This window comes from Schistocerca nitens, chromosome 5 (genome assembly GCF_023898315.1).
Source record: "Schistocerca nitens isolate TAMUIC-IGC-003100 chromosome 5, iqSchNite1.1, whole genome shotgun sequence".
Taxonomy (NCBI): domain Eukaryota; kingdom Metazoa; phylum Arthropoda; class Insecta; order Orthoptera; family Acrididae; genus Schistocerca; species Schistocerca nitens.
In genome coordinates, this window is record NC_064618.1 from 612,227,013 (window position 1) to 612,240,339 (window position 13,327).

The following is a 13,327-nucleotide window of genomic DNA, read 5'->3' on the forward strand; positions in this document are numbered from 1 at the left end:
TCCCGAAAATAAAAAAAAAGTTTCACAAGAACGTATATTTCGGTGTGCCGATCCAGGCTGTAGGGTTAGCAAGGGTGGTAAGTGTGATAAATTCATTACGGCTGCTTATGCTTCCCGCTGCCTATCTCTTTTACTCTAGGATATTTTGATAACGTCCCAGTATATCCCCTTTCTGGGTTTTATAGTTGTCTCAACAGCGGGGAAGATAAACATGTAACAAATAAAATTCACAGAGATTAGTACGTAGTCTAACTTAACACTACCATACACATAAACATAGGTTCTGTTGTGCCTTAAGTTCAGTGAACCCTGGGTGTCGGTTTTACTTAGTAACGTGGGACGTTGATCATGTGAACTATAGTGGTAAGACTTTATTTAATGGGTCAGTGTGTCTACATCGCGTTGCAATACGGTGAGTGCCCATTTGAAGATAGAGTTTGCTTTCCATTCAAATTGTCCCCCTGCATCACGCCGTCAGTCAGTAACGCGTCAGTTACAAAGTATCCACAAAAGCAACCGTTAGTCTGGCAGCACGCTGCTACGCACCGTTTGGAGTCCATTAATCGTGCACTCACTGCCAAGCCGTGACGGTCAATACATCTTTATGGACTGTTTTGTGCAGTTCGCAGCGTTTTCGAAACTACTGCGCCTACTTCAACTCGTCGAACACCTTGGCTGTGAGAAGGGACCCCAGGTCACCTCCTGTGTTCACTGCACGAAGGTAAGTATTGCATGTTCTTATTTAGCTTACCAGTGGCACACTGTCCGCACAAACACCCATACCGTAGCAGGCTTCCTCGATTCACCACGTCTCCTGTATTTCGAAGTTAACTTGCCTCTATGCGTATAACTCACACATCACTGAGTAAATCGCCGTCACTGAATAACTCACTGTCATTGAGTAACTATACACTGTTTCGTTCATTTTTACAATTTTAAGAACTTGAATGGTGTACATATTGCTCAAAATATTTCATTACACAAGTTGATAGGCGAATGTATTCTCAGAAAATACGTGCCTCTAGTACTACAATTCGCGGTCGCGATAGTATATGACATCTCACAGGGCATGAGAGAACACGTTTCCGAGAGCAACAGCACTTCCCTAACTTAGGATCGTGCTACAAAAGCACTTATACGTCGAAACGACTATAAAAAAATGACTACACGAGAAGTACTTATAGGAATTGTCTCCAAATGAAGCACAATCTGTGCAACTACCCGCAAGGTACTGAGGGGCGGGGCGGGGTGGGGCGGGTCGGTGAGGGTGGGGAGGGAGGGAGGAATTTCATCTTTACGTCACCCAACATTGTAACAAAGCACGGTACACACACAAAAAACAAGTAGAATTAAATAATAACACATAAATAGAAAATTAAAATGCTAGGTAGTACGAAGAACAGATTGATAATGAAGCTTGGCTGCTGTATGCTATACTGCTTCCTAAATCTATGTCTGTGTTTGTACACTTTTTCATGTTCATGTGCTCGTCATTGTATCACTCGTATGTGCACAATTTACACACACACATATTTTTTCGTTTGATCGTGAGATATTTGGCCCGATCACTATCAATCGAAGCTAATACAGTCCGCACTGGCGGAATGTTACGTGATACCTCGTACTTACACGTTTGTGACTATTACAGCGCCATCTATCACAAAGTGAAGAAAGTGGTCCAACAAAAACATTCATATTTTTTTACGTACTACGCGAATATGTAATAAAAAATGGGGTATTTAAAAAAAAACGCAGTTTATATCCTTTTGACCTATGGCATCGCCATCTAGCGGGCCAACCATAGCGCCATCTGGTTTCCCCTTTCAAACTAGACAAGTTTCGTTCTTTGTAGTGTTTTCGTTTTACGCTTATTTCGTGATATTTTTGGCCCGGTCATGATCAATGGACCACCCTGTATATATACAGGGTTGTCAATCTGAAGTTTCGGGTGAGATTATCTCGAAAACTATACATCGGGTAAAAATAGTGGGTAAGACAAGTTCGTAAGATCAAGACCTCCAGACCCCGCCCTGTTGGGTGGGGGGAGGGGAGGGGTAGCAACTTTTAAATCTTAACTGGAAACACCCATTTTTAATTGCACATTCGGACTCTCCATAAAAAAATTAATCGTCTTGTCTGAAACATTTTTTTTAAACAATTGACAGATGGCGCTGAAATCGAGAAAAAAGTAAAATTGGGGAAGAACTCTGATTTATTTAGAATAATCCGAGAAAGACGCATTAAATCGATAAAAAATGTGCACCAATTCTTTCGTTACGCCAAATTAAGCTATTTTTGCACAGAATGTACTGTATCCTACTTTTAGCGTTACCCAGGAACAACAGCATGGACGTAGTAGAATGATGTTCCCATGGGGTGCTTCATTAGTGTGATTCCCCTTGCCTCTCACATGTTAGGGTGCTTAATTAATGAAATTAGCCCCGAAGAAATTGTTCAAAATTATCCCCATTTGCTTCAATGCATAAAGTCAATCGTCTACGAAAGTTGTCCACAGTTTTGAGCAGCACATCCCGTGGTATGGCCACACACGCTCTTCGAATGTGTTGCTCCATATCGTTTTGGGTTGTGGGCTGTCTTTCATAAACAACATTTTTTAAATAACCCCACAAGAAAAAATCAGGAGATGTTAGGACTGGTGAACGTGGAGGCCACTGAATTGGTCCGCCTCTTTCTATCCACCGACCAGGGTACCGTAAATTTTAAACGTTCCGCACATTTTTAGCATAATGGGGAGCTGCTCCGTCCTGTTTGAACCACATTCATTGCCTAGTATCTAAATCAACATCTTCCATTAGCTCCAACAAATCATCGCGGAGAAGTTGTAAATAAGATTCCCCAGTAACATTTCGGTCAAAAAAATACGGTTCTATTAAGTAACCGTTTAAAATTCCACACCAGACCATTAACGACCATTTGTGTTAATTGTCAACGGTTCAAATGGCTCTGAGCACTATGGGACTTAATTTCTGAGGTCATCAGTCCCCTAGAATTTAACTACTTAAACCTAACTAACCTAAGGACATCACACACATCCATGCCCGAGGCAGGATTCGAACCTGCGACCGTAGCGGTCGCTCGGTTCCAGAGTGTAGCGCCTAGAACCGCTAGGCCACCCCGGCCGGCAATTGTCAACGGGTCTGTGCCAGTGTGGATTGACAGGGGACCAATAATGACAATCATGACGATTTAATTCGCCATTGATTTTTAATCTGGCTTCATCGGCGAACATAACGTATCTAAAAAAAATCATTTTCACCTCTTAGTCCGCAGCTCGTGGTCGTGCGGTAGTGTTCTCGCTTCCCACGCCCGGGTTCGATTCCCGGCGGGGTCAGGGATTTTCTCTGCCTCGTGATGACTGGGTGTTGTGTGATGTCCTTAGGTGAGTTAGGTTTAAGTAGTTCTAAGTTCTAGGGGACTGATGACCACAGATGTTAAGTCCCATAGAGCTCAGAGCCATTTGAACCATTTTTTTCACCTCTTATCATTTCCAAGGTTCATTGGTAGAAATGCACATTTATTTGCATATTTTATTTGCATTTAATGCCTGTGTCAGTGTGATATGATGCGCATGATAATTATGTGCCTTCAAAATCCTCAAAACAGTTGATTTCGGTATTCCAGTTTGTCTCTGAATCGCACGACTACTAATTTCAGGATCCAGTTGAACACAGGCGAGAACGGTAAGGGTACGAGCGTCATTTTCATAGTATTCGCGATGACGAGGTGGACGGTGCATGTATCCATTTCGAGCTCGTTAAAGTGCAATTTCGAATAATGTTTTCGCTTGGATTTCGTCTGTTTGGGAAACGATCCGCATACAGTTGCGCAGCTGCAGCGTAATTGTTATGGTATTCACCTAAAATTAACATCATATCAACAATATCTGTAGGAGGATAGTGAGCCATGTTTCGCTAAAGAATAGTTTACTTTCGTCAGTTGATGTTTACGGTTCAAAATCTGAAAGTGAAGTGACGTCTGATCAAATAGAGATGGGGCTCCTCCGCGCCCGCTCCAACATAGTGACCAGACCAAAATAATACAGTCGACATAGTTTTCCAAGATCTTTTATGACGCGTTCTGCTACATTGGAGCTAGGATGGTGTGACGAGATGAAGGTCGGCTTAATTTTATGCCATCTCAACGTCTCCTTCCACTTATTCGACTTGTACTGCGGACCATTGTCAGAGATAATATTTAACGAGTCCCACCTGTGGCAGAATGTCCCGAGCTAGGGCGCGCGACACACACAGTAAGTGCCATTGCCTTTTTGAGGGGAGTAAATGTTACAAACTTCGATGTCAGTTCGACAAAGACTCATATATAACTATATCCCCTACGTGTCCTCGGCAAAGGTCCCAGTAGATCGGTCGCCGCGGTCTCAGTTTCGTAGGCACTATCGGGAACAGCGGTGCCTGCATGCTGACAGTGGTGTGCAATGGTTTCTGGCAATCTTTACACATCGATAGCACTCGCCGGTTCCTTTGCTCCATGTTTCCGAAGTGACACAGTGTTCTGAGCTTCAGAAAGCATTTTTCGTGGTCAAAAATGTCTATAACTGAAGTGGGTGTGCCACACCACCTTCTTGATTGAATGTTCTGGAAGACATAGGCACCATTCGACGTCTCCCACACCACTCCGATGAAAAAGTATACCTTTTCTAAGAGGTAGAATTGTCTAATGACCGGCGGCCGGTGTGGCCGTGCGGTTCTAGGCGCTTCAGTCTGGAACCGCGTGACCGCAGGTTCGAATCCTGCCTCGGGCATGGATGTGTGTGCTGTCCTTAGGTTAGTTAGGTTTAATTAGTTCTAAGTTCTAGGCGACTGATGACCTCAGAAGTTAAGTCGCATAGTGCGCAGAGCCATTTGAGCCATTTGTCTAATGACCGTTTGACTCCTGTCCCACTTTTGTTTTACTTTGATGAGGTGTGGATCTTTGTCCTGTTCCTTCTGTATGTCTTTCATACTGCATGTCATGAAATTTTCGAATGCCACCTACTGCATATAGTACAAACTGTAGTGGCTGCCTTCAACTTCCTCGTTTTTACTACTTTCTAGTCCTATCGATGAACATGACAAAGCATCTGCAATAACATTTTGACTACCTGGAACATATTCTATAGTGAAATTATATTGCTGCAGATATTTCGCCCATCTTATCGATCTTTTGTAGCTGAGTTTAGTAGTAAGTAGAAATTCCAGCGCATTGTGGTCTGTGTAGACCCTGATTCTCCTGCCGTAGAAAAACAACTTAAATTTCTCAAACGCCCACACTATTCCCAATGCCTCCAACTCTGTCACCGAATAGTTCCTCTCACTTTTGGAAAGTACTCTGCTCCCGAACGCGATAGTTTTCCGAATCTGGTTCCCTGCTTCGACATAATCCTGGAAAATAATTACATCCAAACCCGAGTACGAACTGTTGGTGACCATGCAGAAGTCTTGGGCTCTGTTTGGTTGCGAGAGGATCCGCGCCTGTATCAGTGCCGCCTTCAGTGACAGAAACTCGCTCTCCTCAGTTTCGTCCCAGTCCCAGGCGACCTTCTTTCCTGTTAATTGATTCATCCGTGGACAGCTCTGTGTTTTCACGTGAACGATGGTGACTGTAGAAATTTATGATTCCAAGGAATCCTCTCAGCTATCTTTTGTTCCCTAGTCTCGGAAATTTCGCTATGTCCTCGATTTTCTCGGGGTTTGGCGCAATGCCATCAGCTATAGTAATGTGTCCCAGGAATTTCACTGAATATGTGCCAGAGTTCGATTTCTCAATATTCACCGTAACCCAAACTCCTTGAAAGTTTGCAGCACTTCTTTGAGGACTGCATTATGCTGCCCCCAAGATATTTCCGCTATTAATAGGTCATCTACATAATTGGTGACTTGTCTTTTTAGATTTTCACTGAGAGTCCCATCTAAATTTGGCAGATGAAACGTTTAGGCCGAATGGCAGTTGACGAAATAGGTAAAATTTCCCAAATGCCTCGGAATACAGTGTATTTCCTGTAGCATGAATGTAATTTAGTTTGCCAAAAGCTGGATCTCCGGTCCACAGAGATGAATACTGATACCCCATCAAAGTTTTGTAGTAGTTCCTCTAATCTTTCAGGATAGTCTGTCTCAGGATCAATGATCGTATTTATTTGCTGAGAGTTAAGCATGAGACGAATTCCCCCACCCGCCTTGTCAACAATTCTTGAAGGATTGTTATATGTCGACCTTTCTGTCTCTATTATGCCCTTCATTAACATGTAGGCAATTTCTTTTCGTACTCTCTCCCTATAAACCATTGGTATGGCATAAGGTGGCACAAAGAACTTCTTGTGCGGGCGCATCTTGAAGTCATACACAAAATTATTTATGGATCCAGTCTTTGGTAGCAATACTTCAATACTTTCTAATAACATATCGCGTAACTCCTCGCGCTCGGTCGGCTCTACACTCTTTATATCTTCGACTTTTTTCTCGACGAACTGCTTTAATTTATTGTGTCACCGCTTCAGTCCTGTCTTCCTCCTCCTCTGCCTTGAGTTGGTCGGTCACACGTTTCCTACCTTCATAACTATTGTTCGTGTAATTGAGTCTAACACAATTGGTGGGGAGTTGTGCTTGGATTGCGTTTTCTTCAAATTTAATAGCGACGATTTTGTCTTTCCTTAGCACAAGCTCTCCCCTTCGTAAGTCAAAGACAGTTTGGTGTTCATTTAGAAAGTCCATGCCTATTATCAGGTCGATGGATAGATTCAGCATGACTAAGAAATTGGTCTCTAGCCTGTTCTCCTGACAAGTAAACTCTAACCTCGTTTGCTCGTTGACCTCAGTGCATTTTCCTGCTAGCGCTCCCTTGATCTTCATCTTTTTCATGGACAAGGTGGGCCAGCTTTTCTTCTGTGAGCATCTTTGAGATGCTGCACCAGAGAGCGCAGTTATGTGACTGCCACTGTCCAGAATTCGGTGTATTCATTCATCCCTACTGTCACAATAACCATAGGGTAGGGGTCCTTTCTGGTGGGAGTCTCTCGCTCCCTGAGCAGCAACTCTGATATGTCATCATATTTCAACATAAGTACACGACTCTGTCAGAGTATTTGTGCGATTTCCTGCGAGCCGAATCCACACGGCCCTGGCGTCAATCTCGCCCTGCATTTCTGTTTCGGTGATTCGAACTCGGGTTATAGGACCACGTATTTCGATTGACGCATCCCGCTGTTCATATGAATCTCTGCGCCTCCAATTCGCGTCATACTGGTGGGTATCACTTTGCCTCTGCCAGTTACTCTGCCATCCTGAATTTTATCTCCTATAGTCCTGCCTCCTGGAAGTCCCCTCACGCTTCTTGATGTTGTAATTGCGCGGTGCACGACGAAAGTCGCCATTCTCATAGTTAGCTACGGTCGCAGGTTCGAATCCTGCCTCGGGCATGGATGTGTGTTATGTCCTTAGGTTAGTTAGGTTTAAGTAGTTCTAAGTTCTAGGGGACTGATGACCACAGATGTTAAGTCCCATAGTGCTCAGAGCCATTTGAACCATTTTTTTTGTAATAGTTATGTTGCCCTTTCCTTCGATAATGCACTGCTTCTTTTTCAAAAATTAACTCCAACTCGCATAGAAGGCTTTTGAATGTTTCAATATTCGATCCGTACCTTCCTAGAAGAGCTTGCTGGTAGTTTTTCGGCAGTTTCGCGAAACGTAACTTAATTATTTCACCATTACTACATGGCACATCAAGAAACTGATTCTTTTTAATTAAAGGGCCGCACGGCGTAGTCACGCGGGCTGGGGCACCTTGTCACGGTCCGCGCGGCTCTCCCCGTTGGAGGTTCGAGTCCTCCCTTGGGCATGGGTGTGTGTGTTGTCCTTAGCGTAAGTTAGTTTACGTTAGATTAAGTAGTGCGTAAACTTAGGGACCTATGACCTCAGTAGTTTGGTCCCTTAAGACCTTACCATAAATTTCCAAAAAAATTAATTAAAGCCTCAAAGCGCTTCGTGGGGCTCTTGCACCCTGATGCCTCCAGGTCTGGACACAAAATGATTTCCTGTTTTGTTCGGTCTTGCATTTCATACGATCGGTACGTTCTCAGAAACGCGTCGGTGAATTCTTGGTACGTTCGGCATGTACCCGCAGCACGGCTCATTTTCTCAACTGCCTAGCGATTCTTGCACGGTTGCGAGTTTTGCCAATTTTTTGACGCCAGCTGCCTCTACCCTTGCCAACTCTGCATCTCTCTTGGCTTTGACGGCCCTTTTCTTTGCTTCGACACTCTTCTTACCGACCACTGCTATTTCACTCTTGACTTCGTTCACATTTGCAAGTACCTTATTCTCTACTTCATACATTTTCTTATCTAGTTCCTATTTTGTGTCCTTTACCGTCCTCAAAATCTTTAATAGCTAATCCTTCGGCTGGCTAGGCCTGTCTTCACCGGTTGGTGATGTTACTGTAGACACTTGAGCGCTGTTATACTGTAGTGGCCGAATTTTCTTTGGTCTGTTCTCATTTGTGGTCGTGTTTATATAAACAAGAGCCTCCACGTGCCTATTCACATCTACCTCCCCTTCTTTCTTACTGACTTCACCGCTTAGATCATCCTGTTCTCGGTCTGCTTCCGATTCGCGCCTACTGTCTGTGTTCTGCACCTCCTGTCCCGTGGGAAAATTCAACACCATTTCATCTCGCTCAAACCTGTTACTACCCTGATCCTGCTCCATCGTGTGCAGTCTATGTATTTGAGTTTCGTTCGACAACAGTCGTGCCCTGCTATGAGTTAGCATTCATTCAAGGTACATCAATAAAAAAATATAACAGCAAAAACTCCATATAGCACCTGATGGAAAAATGGCACTAATCTACTCCTGCTACAAAAAAATCTTAACCGACAAGTACAAATGTCGATAAGACAACCCCTCCAAAATAATTTCATCGCTGAAGCAACACTGTAATTTTCAGCGGAATGTGATGTGGTACAGAACCCACACACATCAACCAACACACACAAAACAAAGCAACATGAATGCCAAGAGCGAAGCCAATGTTATTCAACTACCCAATACCCTTGAAAAGCCGCGAATCAGCATTCAGTACTGATTCCAAAATTCCCCCTCACTATCTCAGAACATAATTCACGTCAATAGCGACCATTCCCCCTAACTTCGTGCAGGGCTTTATGACGGCAGCTGGCCTCAGTTTCAGTTGATCAATCATTCCTCTACTATTTAACTGGGGGCTACAAAAACAGCATGCCAAGACCACCAACTGTCCGGCGCCACACAGTTGTACGATCCTCTCCGTGTTCTCGGAAGTGCAGACCCCCCATGAAAACGCAGTGTGTCACGTCTTCCGGTGCTTACCTCGCAACAACCCACACAGGGAAGTAACAGAGAAAACTTAAAGCAAGACCAAATACACTTCCCAACATGCACAGCAATCAAGTGAAAATAATTTTAGCTCTCAGAACAAATACTCTCATCAGAATAACATTATTCGGCCGGTTCCCACCGTGAAATGATATAAAACATTAATAAAATTGATGAAAATGAGATCCAACATGCAAAAAAGGCATGGAACCTCTCAACAATGCATTGCTGATGAAACTGAAAAATCGCCTCGTGGTTGTGAATCTGAGGGTGCAGGTAGTGATGGAGACAGTCGTAGAATGCAAAGGGAAGAAATAGGTTGTGTACCAGGAAATCAGATTACTTTTTTGTTGGACACATTGGGTGAATAACTAGCTGTAAGTATCGATTCAAAGTTAGGTAGTATAAAATCTGAGTCAACTGGAGAACTGGAATCAAAGCTTAGCAGTAAATACAAAAGTAGAATGGATTTGAAATTTGTGGAATTAAAAGTAGACTTGGGGATAAAAAAGTAAATTAAGTGACAAATTTGATCAGTTGGAAGCCAAATTTATAAACATTGAAGGTAATGTTAACCTGATAGAGGGCATTAGAAGGTTAAGGAGGTAGGAGGAGGGTTAGTTGCAAAACAGAAGTTGTGTTAAGTAATTATATGGGGCTGTTTACATGAAAAATAAACAGATACAGAGTTCAAGTCAATTAAAGTAAGAGTTTTCTAGAGCTAACAAAGGGATTAAAAATAATAGTGAGAAATTGAATGGGAAGAAAATATTTTAAATGGAAATAATAAATAGTGTATCAGTGAGATGAGGAATTGTAATGTCAGGGCTCCCAGTGGGGCAAGGATTTCATACTAAAACCTTTGGGGATATAACATACAGAGGATTTCCTGACTGCGTGCAAGGATAGTTTTGTAGCTGGTGTGACTGAGATAGCTAAAGATACATTTGTAAAAAGGCAATTAGAAGGAGCAGCTCAAACCTGTGCTATTCAACAAGCCGAGCAATTTGTGGTTTTCAAGGCATTTTACATCATGTTTCTAAATGTGTACTGAGGACAAGCAAAGCAGTTGAGATAAAAAATGATTTTTTAAATGGGCCAGGATACAGAAGTTGGAAGGAAAGTAAGAGGGAATTTTATGTTGAGGAGCTAAATAAATTGATTTATTTAGATAGATCACTAGTTGTGACTGAGAGCTCAACTTTGAAGAGAAGTCTGTATGATTATTGAGAGTGGGAACTAACTGATTCTATGGAAGAATTTCTTACTTTTATGGAAAAATTGATAGGACTTTATGCTATATACCAAGGTATGTAGCACAGAGAGAAAATGGTAGAAATCAGGATAGGGGAAATTGTAATAACAGTTGTAACGGGAACAATGGTAATAGATGAGAGAAATTGACATAGTAGTTAAGACTGGGATTGGAAGAATTGACTGCACAGAGAGAATAGAAATTACAGTAGAAGGAGAGGGAGTTTTGATCAGAGGAGAGTGGAAGAAAGGGAGAGATCTACAACAAGCCAGTTTTTGATATAGACTGTCAGGAAACTAGCTGAAGTCTCACTCAAGGTCAACAGAGAGGCTAGTGACAATGCAATGAATTGGATCTAGACAGGAATACAATAGTCTGAACTGTCAATTTAGAAAGGAATGTAAGGAAATTGCTGTATGTAATATGGATATAGTTTTGGGTACTGTAGAGATGTGGAGAGGTTCCAACGATTATTGTAAAAGGAATGAGGGAGAAAGAGAAAAGAGAAATAATACTACTGACAGCAATTAGTACACCAGTTATTGTATCGTGTAGATGGAAGCTATTTTAAAACAAACTGACTGATTGTACCTATCTTGGCAATGAATATCGTCTTGGGAACAGAGTTTATGTTTGAATATGACTGTAATTTTATGATGAAGACAGACATATTGTATTGGAAAGCTGTTTGACAGGGAAGAGATTGGTGAATTAAAGAATCATAAGAATAACAGGTAGGTAGCTTCAATAAAAATCAATGCATCATCTAAAATAGAGTTAGTGGTTTTGCTAGAAATGGAAACATGTTACTAACGATGTGATTAGCAAGGTAATTAATAATAACAATAATAATAATAACGAAAAACGTTAGGTAAAATCTCACAACAAGAAGCGATAGAGCAATTAGATAAAAAGAAGCAGAAATTACAAGCATTGGCCAAACAACGTAGAAGAAAAAAAAGTGAAAATAGAAGGAAACAAAACCAAACATTCAACACAAACCAAAAGAAATTTTACCAGACAATAGATAACACCACATTAAAATAGACAATCCGCCAAAAATAACAGACACGGAACACTTCTGGAGTAACATATGGTCAAACCCGGTGCAACATAACAGACATGCACGGTGGATACAAGCAGAAACAGACACACACAAGATGATACCACAAATACCTGAAGTGATAATTTTGCAACATGAAGTCACCCAAGCAATTAATTCTACGTACAATTGGAAAGCCCCTGGAAAAGATAAAATAGCAAATTTCTGGCTAAAGACACAAAAAGGTGGGAATTTAAGGAGATGAGACCTGGATAAACTGAAAGAATCAGAGGTTGTACAGAGTTTCAGGGAGAGCGTAAGGGAACAATTGACAGGAATGGGGGAAAGAAATACAGTAGAAGAAGAATGGGTAGCTTTGAGGGATGAAGTAGTGAAGGCAGCAGAGGATCAAGTAGGTAAAAAGACGAGAGCTAGTAGAAATCCTTGGGTAACAGAAGAAATATTGAACTTAATTGATGAAAGGAGAAAATATAAAAATGCAGTAAATGAAGCAGGCAAAAAGGAATACAAACGTCTCAAAAATGAGATCGACAGGAAGTGCAAAATGGCTAAACAGGGATGGCTAGAGGACAAATGTAAGGATGTAGAGGCTTACCTCACTAGGGGTAAGATAGATACTGCCTACAGGAAAATTAAAGAGACCTTTGGAGATAAGAGAAACACTTGTATGAACATCAAGAGCTCAGATGGAAACCCAGTTCTAAGCAAAGAAGGGAAAGCAGAAAGTTGGAAGGAGTATATAGAGGGTCTATAAAAGGGCGATGTACTTGAGGACAATATTATGGAAATGGAAGAGGATGTAGGTGAAGATGAAATGGAAGATACGATACTGCGTGAAGAGTTTCACAGAGCACTGAAAGACCTGAGTCGAAATAAGGCCCCCGGAGTAGACAACATTCCATCGGAACTACTGACAGCCTTGGGAGAGCCAGTCCTGACAAAACTCTACCATCTGGTGAGCAAGATGTATGAAACAGGCGAAATACCCTCAGACTTCAAGAAGAATATAATAATTCCAATCCCAAAGAAAGCAAGTGTTGACAGATGTGAGAATTACCGAACAATCTGTTTAATAAGCCACAGCTGCAAAATACTAACACGAATTCTTTACAGACGAATGGAAAAACTAGTAGAAGCCGACCTCGGGGAAGATCAGTTTGGATTCCGTAGAAATACTGGAACACGTGAGGCAATACTAACCTTACGACTTATCTTAGAAGAAAGATTAAGGAAAGGCAAACCTACGTTTCTAGCATTTGTAGACTTAGAGAAAGCTTTTGACAATGTTGACTGGAATACTCTCTTTCAAATTCTAAAGGTGGCAGGGGTAAAATACAGGGAGCGAAAGGCTATTTACAATTTGTACAGAAACCAGATGGCAGTTATAAGAGCCGAGGGACATGAAAGGGAAGCAGTGGTTGGGAAGGGAGTGAGTCAGGGTTGTAGCCTCTCCCCGATGCTATTCAATCTGTATATTGAGCAAGCAATAAAGGAAACAATAGAAAAATTCAGAGTAGGTATTAAAATCCATGGAGAAGAAATAAAAACTTTGAGGTTCGCCGATGACATTGTAATTCTGTCAGAGACAGCAAAGGACTTGGAAGAGCAGTTGAACGGAATGGATGGTGTCTTGAAGGGAGG